This window comes from Myotis nattereri, assembly GCF_964212035.1.
Source record: "Myotis nattereri genome assembly, chromosome: 4".
NCBI lineage: Eukaryota > Metazoa > Chordata > Mammalia > Chiroptera > Vespertilionidae > Myotis > Myotis nattereri.
The window spans coordinates 56,555,242-56,566,773 of NC_138079.1; positions in this window are offsets into that span (position 1 = coordinate 56,555,242).

An 11,532-nucleotide genomic window follows, 5' to 3' on the forward strand; every position below is an offset into this window, starting at 1 on the left:
CTCCCTTCCTCTCTGTAAAAAATCAATAAAATATATTTTTTTAAAAACTGTACATACAAACCAGCATTCCACATCTCACTATCTTGCTCTACCTTTCGCAGAGCACTTTATTCCTTTTAATATACTGAATATCCTCATGTCTATGTTTATTGTCTGTCTCTCCCTGTAGGAGGGAGAAAGATTTTTATTTTTTTTAATTAAATCTTTATTGTTCAGATTATTACATTAGTTACTCTTTTTTCCCACCATAACTCCCCTCCACCCAGTTCCCACCCCACCCTCCGCCCTCACTCCCCACACACTGTCCTCATCCATAGGTGCACGATTATTGTCCAATCACTTCCCTCACCCCACACCCTTTCCCCCCACCCCCCAAGAATAGTCCATTCCCTTTCTATGTCCCTGATTCTATTACAATCGCCAGTTCATACTGTTCATCAGATTATTTATTCCCTTGATTTTTAGATTCACTTGTTAATAGATGTGTATTTGTTGTTCATAATTTGTATCTTTACCTTTTTCTTCTTCTTCCTCTTCTTCTTAAAGGATACCTTTCAGCATTTCATATAATACTGGTTTGGTGGTGATGAACTCCTTTAGCTTTTTCTTATCTGTGAAGCTCTTTATCTGACCTTCACTTCTGAATGATAGTTTTGCTGGATAAAGTAGTCTTGGTTGTAGGTTTTTGGTATTCATCACTTTGAATATTTCTTGCCACTCCCTTCTGGCCTGCAAAGTTTCTGTTGAGAAATCAGCTGACAGTCATATGGGTACTCCCTTGTAGTTAACTGACTGTCTTTCTCTTGCTGCTTTTAGGATTCTCTCTTTGTCTTTTGCTCTTAGCATTTTAATTATGATGTGTCTTGGTGTGGTCCTCTTTGGATTCCTTTTGTTTGGGGTTCTCTGCGCTTCCTGGACTTGTAAGTCTATTTCTTTCACCAGGTAGGGGAAGTTTTCTGTCATTATTTCTTCAAATAGATTTTCAATATCTTGCTCTCTCTCATCTTCTGGCACCCCTATAATTCGGATGTTGGTACGCTTGAAGCTGTCCCAGAGGCTCCTTACACTATCTTCGTATTTTCGGATTCTTTTTTCATTTTGCTTTTCCGGTTGGGTGTTTTTTGTTTCTTCGTATTTCAAATCTTTGACTTGATTCTTGTGCTCCTCTGGTCTGTTGTTGGGAGTCTGTATAATGTTCTTTATTTCAGTCAGTGTATGCTTAATTCCTAGTTGGTCCTTTATCACAACATCGAGGGTCTCATTAGATTTCTTGAGGATCTCACTACATTTATAGGCGGTCTCACCAGTCTTCTTGAAGATCTCACTACATTTATCGGTGGTCTCACCAGTCTTTTCGAGGGCCTTATTAAGTTTATCGGCGGCTTCTAGACAGTTCTTTAAAGACCTTAAAAGTGTGGTTTTGAACTCTATATCCAGCAGTTTGCTTTCCTCCGATTCTTTTGTTTGTGTCCTGTTTCTTTGTCTTGGCATTTTCTATGCTTCGCTGTGTCGATAGAGTTCCTTTCTGTGCTAAGTGTCCCAATTACCTGGGGTAGACACTCTTGATGCACCCCCTTGTGGGCTTTCTGCACAGTCTTGTTGTAATTAAGCCTTGATTGTTGTAGTTATCACTGTGAGGAATTGACCTCCAGGCCAATTGGCTGTGAGAGTCAGCTGTGTCTGCAGTGGGAGAACTTCTGTGCTGGAGGCACCCCTCTGGGGCTAGACTTGCTTCAATGGGGCTTTGGTGCTCACTCAAGATTTTTATTTTTATTCATAGACATATTTCTTAGTTCCTAACTCCTTTCCCTTCCATTGATATATCTCTAGTGCCTAGAAGAGTATTGGCACATAGTAGGTAATTCAATAAATATTTGTTGAAAGGTTGATTGGCCAAATAGCTAACTGACTGGATGAAACAGTGGCTATCTTTTTAAAGTAATTATTAGTGCAGTAATCAAGCTGTGCACTGATGATCTGTACTATTTTCCACTATGATTCTATTGGACTTTTTGCACATCATTACTCCCAGTTCTCTTTCCCAGCTCTGAAAGGGGTAGGAAACCACTACGATTACTGTGTACCTGGCACCATGGACACCACTTATGCATTACCACAGGCACACAGCTCTAAATAAGGAAATTGCACAATCTAAGTTGTGAAATAGGCAAGAGTATGTCCATAAGATAATTCTGCTTGTGAATTCATTAGAAACTTGGAGGCCTCCCATTGATGGAGTATGTATCAAAACCTGTACTCCCACGATCATGCCATAGGCTACTGGGCATTTCATCAAGCCAAGAATGGCCATTCAAGTCTTGACAAGAGCTGTAGAGAGTGGCAGATAATAACTTGATGAAATAAGATACTTCAGCTCTCTGTACCATTGAGAAGAAAGTCTTGATTAGGCTAGAAGAGGATCACAGATTTAATTTAAAATCTCTAAAAATAATTCTTAATTCTTCATTTTCAATTCCCTTATTAATCACACTCATTTTATTTATCAGTGGCTCAAAACCTGTATGATGAATCTCTGTGCATTTTAATGCCAGAATTTTCCAATAAATAAAATAGAGCAATGAAGACTAAGAAACAACTGGACTTTCCAATCAAAAACAGGATTTCCAGTTCAAGTCCTGTACCAACCATTTCTTATGTATCCTTGAGCAAGTTTTTAAATCTTTCAACCTAAATTTCATCCTCTATAAAAAGAGAATAATCTGTGCTTCAGGGAAAAGTTGTGAGAGTGAAGTTAGATCCCCATCCCCACCCCCTCCCTTCTCTGAGCTGGACACCAGGTGTCACTCCTGATAGTAATTGAATAAATGCTACTTCCTTTTCTTGCCTTTCTGAGGTTTGGGAACAACCAAGAAGTCTCCTTCATTCAAATGCCAACTGGGAATTAAAGAACTGCCTTAGATTGCTACAAATGCACCCAGCAGGTGCTTTTTGCCAGAGATTTTTCAGTTCCTTGAACACTCAAATACTGTTGGTACTGTTAAAAACAAACATAAATGAAAACCAGACTTGAAAATTCCCTGAACAGAAAAAACAGTTTAGTCGTACAAACAAAGCTTAATTTAGCTTATTTTGCAAGACAAGGGAACCTAACCTGACCTGAATCATTTCTTATGCCTCTGAAAATCATAAGCTGAAATTTAAATTGTTCCCCAAAATTGACATAAGGTAAACCACTAACCAATTCTACTTCATTTAAGAAAATTCTAATATTGTAACCAATCACTGTAAAGAATAAACAGTCACTGCCATCATACTATGTAAGCTGCTTAAAAACAATATACCTCTGAGCCTCGTTAGTTCTGTTTTTGTTTGAGTGTTCTTGGTTTGCCAACTGTCTTCTAAAAATTTATGCAAATTAATTTTTACCAATTATTACTTCAGTGATCATTGATTTTATTTCTTTTTTTTTCTGAACTGTTGACAATACCTTGAAACCTTGACCTCTACCTGCAACCTTTTCTCCATTCCATAGGCCTTAGCATATCTTGGAAAGTCCTTCCCATTAATGGTGTTTCTTCTCATCTTAAACTTTGTAGCATTATTACAGTTATTTTGTTTATTGACCTGTTGATTCTCCCACCACCAGAATGTGCATTCTTAAAAGTCTTTGTCTGATTGTTTACACTGCAGGGGTCCTCAAACTACAGCCCATGGGCCACATGCAAATACAAATATTGTATTTGTTCCCGTTTTGTTTTTTTACTTCAAAATAAGATATGTGCAGTGTGCATAGGAATTTGTTCATAGTTTTTTTTTTTAAACTATAGTCCGGTCCTCCAATGGTCTGAGGGACAGTGAACTGCCCCCTGTTTAAAAAGTTTGAGGACCCCTGGTTTACAGTATCCCCCAGAACTTAGAAGATTGCCAAGCTCATTAGTGGGTGCTCAAAAATTTGCTAATGAAAGAACTAAAACAAAGAATTTGTACTTGAGAATGGGTCAATATCAGATTCTGTCACAAGGAGTAAGTATCCTGGATGATGATTGCATACCAGGGGGCCTGAGAGGCATGCACCCCCATGTCCCTCAAGGGGCCCCCCCACAGGGGACAAGGGAAAAGGAAACTTCATCTATTTCACATAGAGCCCTGCACTAGTCATGCATTCTTCACATTCTTTGTTGATGGACAGTCCCAACTGGGACAGCTGAAGAGCACATTAACAATTCAACATCAAGAGCCTGACCTCTGAGAATACTTTCCTATGCTTATGCTATATTACTCTTCTTTTGAAACAAGTCCTACTCTCAAATTCAGCTGGATTTGTTTCATTCAAACTTCTGATGAACATGCACTGTTTTCATTCTGGGTGCATTCTCAGGCTTGAATCTGACCTTGCTTCTGGCATAAACATTACCTGAGCCTCTGCATGTGGCTTGGACAATTTGAAATGATAGGATGATGAAACATGAGAGGATAAGAAAAAGGAGAATATGTATTATTTTTGTACTTGTGATTATCTGGACACTGATTTCTTTGGTCCCATTATTGTTTCAATTTATTAAAATGAGTTAAAATATATCTCCTTGGAATTTTATCTAATACTGGTAAGGTAAAAACATACATCACCTATATATTATAATACACTTTGTTTTTTATTATTTAAACTCTTAATTGGTACTATTGACTATTAGAATTGCTGGTATCCAATTTCCCAAATATCTTAGATTTCATGGAATTTTAAAGATGGTGGTGGATGTATTGCATTCTGTCATGTTTTAATAATGTTCTTTTCACTGTGTATACAGATGACTATGAGGAAAGAGATTTTGCCTCCAAGAGAAACTATAAATTGTCTCACAGAAGAGTAACTTTATAGTTATTTACCTCTCTAAAGAAGTTCTTTTCCACTTTCTTGAAGTTTATTTTTATAGAGCAAATGTAATGTAAAAGAATGACTATTTTAGGGATGCATATTTTGCCTTTTAAAACTTATGGCACCGATCTAGAAAAGATGTGTGTGTGTGTGTGTGTGTGTGTGTGTGTGTGTGTGTGTAAAATGACTACAATTGAAATAATCAACAAATACAATAGGGAAACTTTTGGGATTTCTTTCTTAACATTTTATTTATTCTTCTCTTCTGATGTTTCATGTTCTACTATTTTACACTGTCCTGAACGCCTAAAAGTATCATGACAAGAGCTTTTCTAGTAGCAAGCAGACAAAACAAGAGCTTTTCTCCTGGCACTTCAAGGAGATTGTTATCTATTTTCTTTTTTAGCACATATTTTTTTCATGTTAACTTTATTAATTTAATATGCATTCATTCACCTATTTTATTATGTACATGTGTAGAAATACTTTATAATTGCAGGGTCTCTCTAGAAAATCAGGCTTTCATTGCTGATGGAATGTAATAATTTTCATTTGCTAAAGAATATTTAATTATCCTTGTTATTAGCTATCTATCCAGAGATATCATTTTTAAAATTTACAATTTACCAGAATTATTTACCTTAACCATCATGTGATCTGATGGTTCAAGACAGCTATCTTACATCTTCGTACAGAGAGAAAGAAAGTCAAAAAAATTCTCACCATTTTAAAAGTAGAAGTAGGTCTTAGATCCTTTATGTTTTTACTCAACTTAAACACTGATTCTATAAAACAAAAAAAGAAAGTAGCATTTTCTCTTAGTATTATTTTTAAATAGTATTACTAATAGTTAAAATAGTGTATTTTGGCTCAGGTGGCATGGCTCAGTAGTTGAGTATCGACCTATGAAACAGGAGGTCCCAGTTCCATACCCAGTTGGGGCACATGCCCAGCTTGTGGGCTCAATACCCCATGTGGAGCATGTAGGAGGTAGCCAGTTGATGATTCTCTCTCATCATTGATGTTTCTATCTCTCTCTCCCTTCCTCTCTGAAATCAATAAAAATATATTTTTTAAAAAAGAAAAAATAGTGTAATTAGAATAATAATTCTCTGACAATATGATTAAATAAAAGAATTATTAAATTGGTCATTAATCTGAAACTAGGTACGAATTTCAACAGAACATGCAAGAAAACCGAAATAAGAAAACTAGAGATCAGATCCATATGCTGCTAGATAATTGAGTTGACTCCCCCAATTTACAAAAGGAGAAACAGAAACATCAAAAGTAAGCAAACTATGACTTTGACAACTGGAGAGTTGGATGTATACATTAGCTGAACATTTTAAAAGCTGAAGTTCCTATCACCTTTACGTGGAAATTCAGAAGATGGTGTAAGTATACATTGTGTCATCAGAAGGTTTCTTTGCAGTCAATAGAGAAATGCTAAGTCAATTTTACTAAAAAGTGATTTCTTGTTCCCTTTCTATCCCCATCTTTGGTTTATTTTGGTGGATATGAGAAAAAAAGAAAGATTAAAATGAGATAAGAGAAAAATTTGGGAAGCATTGAACAAGATAAAGAATTTTGGGAGGAAAAATTAACACATCTTTTTACAAATGGAACACCCAGGTCTTAATTAGAAATATAAACGTTTTGAGCATTTATCAATAGCATAGTGTGTGTGTGTGTGTGTGTGAGTGTGTGTGTGTGTGTGTGTGTGTGTATGTGTGTAGGGAGGGGGGTACAGATTGATATAAATGAAAGCAATAGAATTAGACAAGCTCAAATATTTTTGACCACTATTGTTTGAAGAAAAGTTTTCCCCCAATAAAAGTATACTTAAGAATACTCTTTAATAGAAATTTTTAAGTAAGCATGGCTGTGAAGCTAAGCATTTCTGAAATTCTTGTTTTGAAATTGAAGAAGCAAGAGATTTGTAGCTTAAAAATTAATAATTCATTATGAAATATCAACCATTTTTGCCTTGGTTTCAAAAAAAGATTCCACAGAAAACAGAGAAGGTTTTCCCGAGGGAGAACTAAGGCTCCAGGTTCCACAGTGAGAAAGTGAGTAGTGAATCAAAAACCCTGGAAAATATCATAATGCTAAGGAAAAATTAAGCCTATTGATTTGATGAACTCATTTACGTGATGATTGACAAATTATCCTCCAGGTTCCACTGCCCAATTTTTATGGGGAGGAGGAGGGCGAAAGGAGACTCTGGTAGCTTGGCCGACTGTTTATGTGCTGCCCAAAGCCAGCGTAGCAAGGGAGTGGTGAAGGACTAGGGCTGCGTTAGAAAACATCCTCTGTGCTGGCTCTCTAGCTTGCTTTAAACTCTTGTTCATCGTTGTGTTATGTGGCAGCTTGTCTTTATGTTGGTGGGAGGGAGAAGAAAAACAAGACTGCCTTTAGGTTCTAAATCAACTTGCTGCACTGCAGATTGCTGGAGAGGCTTTTCAAAGGCAAAGCAAGTGGGGACTTTACAATTCTTTGTCTCTGTGGACTAGGAACTGAGGGGTTTTTTTGGGGGGTGGGATTCTCAGTAGCAAAAAGAGCTTTTTTTTTTTTTAACATATCTTACATTCTTCCTAAAATATCCTCAGTATTATTTTTTTCAATTTGACTGGCAGTTGGAGAAAAGTAGGAATCTACAAAGGGTGCAAGGAGGCCTCCCTTGTCATAGAATTTCATAACCGGAAGAAACCTGGCCATTACCCCTAACACACTCTTTCTTGATTGTGACCTCAGGGTCCAAAGACATTAAATCAGTTGCATAAGACTCCAATTCAGAAAGTCAGTAGACCCTCCTTGCTGGATCCCCACTGCACCTTCTTTACATTGCCCTATGCTGCCTCTAGCGCTAGGCTGAGAAACTGCAAGAAAGAGCGGGGGCAGAGAAAGCGAAGAAAAGCTGGAGAGGGCCAGAGATACTGCTAAGAGGGCAAAAAGTAAAATACCTAAGTCAGGATGCTTGAACATCTGCTTGGACGAAGAAAAGCAGCCTGCACGTCCCAGGCAGTGTGCGCATGGAACAACAGCTACCACTGAACATCGGTGATGCATATTTTCAGCTTTGGAAGATCAGCCTAGGGAAGAAAGCTCATCTCTTTCCTCTGGCTCTCCACGCCTTCTACTTTTATCCAAGTGACTCTTTCCTCGGACATTTCGTGGGCTTGTTCCTTATAACACACTTCCTCACCTGTGTCTTAGGTGTTTTTCAGTCTTCTCTCCCCTTAATTTTCCCAAGTTGTTATCCTGGGCTTTCTTTTTTTTTTTTTTTTTTTAATATATTTGTATTGATTTCAGAGAGGAAGGGAGGGAGAGATAGAAATATCAATGATGAGAGATAATCATTGATTGGTTGCCTCCTGCATGCCCCCTACTGGGGATCAAGCCCACAACCCAGGCATGAGCCCTTGTCTGGAATGAACTCCGGACCCTTCAGTCCACAGGCTGATGCTCTATCCATTGAGTCAAACCAGCTAGGGCTACCCTGGGCTTTCTTAAACTGTAAACTCAAGCTGGCACCTTAGGTGGATTCCTTATTTCGGGGAAAGTCCAGAGGACCATGCCTGCCACCCGCCTACCCTCGTTTAGACACAGAAGGAAGACCCGCAAAGAGCATTTATGGGGAAGAAAGGGTGTATGTTGTGGCCGCTGGTGGGCAGCTAGAGAGAGTGGTAGAAACCCGGCAGGGGCCGCATCTGTGCCGGTGCGGAGGCGCGGAGTGGGAACAGCCTGCGTGCGCCTGGTGCCTTCCTGCCCCGGCGAAGGCTGGCACAATCACCCACCGGGAATCGGTGGTGCCGCGGGCGGACAAAGGCAACGGGCAGGCCTGGCGGGCGGCGCAGAGGGTGGCGCTGGCAGCGTGAAAGGTGTCTTTGTGCAGGACTTGGTGGGGTGAAGGGGTGGTGAGAGAGGCCTGAGCCAGGACCTGAAGGCTGGGGTTCTGGGACGCCGTTACTTGCCACTCCTTAGTCGCGCTGGAAAGATCCGGGTAGTGCCGGCAGGGGGCGGTGTGGTGCAGAAGGGGGTGGGCGGGAGGCCCCAGGGTTTGGTCTTTTTTTTGACACTGAAGGGCGAGAAAGCAGGATGGAATAGAGGGATTTGCCTCCCCGCCCCCTCCCCTAGGTGTCAGGGAGTTCGTGCTGATTGCAAGGGTGCAGCCTCTCACCCGGCGCTCACTCGGTGTCGGGGAGCGGGGAGAGCGCTCCCCAAGGCGGAGCCTCCCTCCTGGCCCCCGAGTACCAGTGCCCCCACCGAGAGCGGGGAGGCGGGCACCGCGCTGCCCTCCCTCTGCGCCCCGGCCGCGTGGCTTGCGGCTTATTTTCCCAGCTGGCAAGCGTCGCGCTGCAGACAAGGGAATGCCTGTGGTGAGTTGTTTATTTTGTTGAAGTTTGCGGTGGGCCCGGGGACGTGGGGGGCGAGCGGCAGGCAGCGGCCGGGACTGTTGTGTTTAGGTCTCCGTCCACCTGTGTGGTATTAAATCTGCCAGCCGCGGGACGGCAGGGGGCCAGGGCGAGAAAACCCCAGCTGCTCCGAAAGGCCCCCCTTTGCCACTTGCAGATCTAGAACCACATTTCATTCTCCACTCCTGGGATCCGCTAGATCCTGGCTTACACGCCCCCTCTCCCCAAGGCCCGGCTCAGGGCTTCCCGCACCCTCTGCGCACAGGACTGGCGCTCCTCGGGGCGGGCGGCAGCCGCGACCCGGCAGCCATGGAAGTTCCTCCCCTACAGGACATGGGAGCTGAGGTTGTGATCTGAGGAGCGCTCGTGGGATTAGCGGGAACTTGTTGGGGCGGCTTCTGGCGTGAAGTCCGTTCAGGGTCTGCCCAGGACTACAAAACAGGGATCCGGGTTGGCCAGAGTTTCCCAGACTTGAGGCTGCGGGGAGGTCTGCGGTTGGCTCCCCGGGGAACCCAGAGGCACCCCGGGGGCTGATGGCAGTCACGGCCGTGGCTGCGTTTGCCTGGAAGAAAAGCCTAAACACATTAGCGAGCTGGTAAAGCTTTTAAGGCCTTTTCGGGAGCGAATGGCTGGCTAATGAGAGGTTAATTTTGTTTCGAAGGGAAGGCTGCGCTGGTTTCCTGAGATAAATGGACAGGAAGCGCATTACCTCCGCGCGCTGGCAAGCGGCTCCCAAATGCTTTTTGCACCTGCCGCTTTGAGCCGCGCGAACAGTGGCGGAGCCCGCGGGGATCGCGGGTGCCCGTGGGGTACGCCCGGGTGATGAGCTTCACGCACGCCCCGGGCCCTCTCCTTCCGGGGGCGCAGCGCTCATGCCGGGCTCTGGGGCCCTTCTCTCACACCCAGGCCTTGCGTGTTCCCGAGCTCCGCGGCTCCCTGATCCCGCCAAGCCCCCTCCAGGAGCGGAAGGGTTAAAAATGATGTAAGTACAACCCAGGAGCTGCTTGCCACTGGGCAGTCTGACTCCCGGGCTATTTCAGCCCTGCTTTTCCTACACTGTGGACTGGGGGTGGGATGGGGGTGGGGGGCTCACTCTAGAATGGATTGCACAAATCGCAACCCCAGGTCTGAGTCCCGGTTCCTCTGCCCCAGTTGATCCGTTAAGCAGACAGCAACCACCCTCGTGTTAGATTTCTGGAAATGGAGATATATTAACTGGGAAACAGAAAAAGAAACCGCATCTTGTTTAGAACCCATTAATGTTGCTGGCATGCGTTTTAATTCTAGCCTCTTGCACGTTCGTACCGTTGCTCTGCTGAGTCCCCTATTTGTACTGTTTTGGCTTCATCTTTCCTTCTTGAACACAAAGGGAGAGAGTACAAGTGGCAAGAATCGGGGAGGATTTATGAGTTGCACAAGCTGTCACTTCACGGTATTTTTTCTTATTAAAATGTAAAAATTTTATAAGTCATCAATTTTATGTCTGTGTCCCAGCTCCCTCCCTAGATTTTTCTTTGTGGAGTCTTAATGTCCTGCTTAGCTTGCAGCATTGGAGCTGGAGGAGTGGATGCTCTATAGGCGACCACTCACCACGCTCTTGCTTTCCAAGAGGATTCGGGATCTTGCTAGCAGACCGAATTTACCCAGTGAGTGTGTCAACTGACCTAAAGTTTTGAAAATAGGAACCAACTTGCGGTTTGTGAAAATTAACATTTTCCTTTAGCCGGCTGAACACTTATGCAGCAATAAAAAAAGTGAATTGTTAGGCTTATAAATCTTGAGCTTGTCAAATTTTACAACAGAGGAGCAATAAAGCACCTTAGAAGAAATGAAGTTTTTCCTCTAGAGCAGTTCCACTTCACACCAGGATTTGCAGTGACTGGAGGGCGCCCTCTATTGATAAGAAAATCAAGAGCATTCATGTACTTAAGGAACAGGATGGGGTCGGCGTGGGGGTAGGGAATAAGGGTAAGGGGGGAAGTCATAGAAATCACGGGTGAAAAGACACAAACTAAACTGAATTTGATCCTTATCTCTTGGTTGTGTGTTTTGAAGCATGTTCGATTAAGTGGGATGCTTCTTTATAGCGGTGGGTTTAAATCTTGTGTTAAAGAAAAAGAAACATTTTACTCTTAATTTTTTTAGCAAAATACTTTGAAAAACTGTTCACATTTTATTACTTTTAAAAGACGTTTACCAATATTTCATTAATTTTATTTCCTTAATAATATGTACTAATTCCAAGAGAGTAAATTTTTGGCCCAATAGTATTTACTCCAC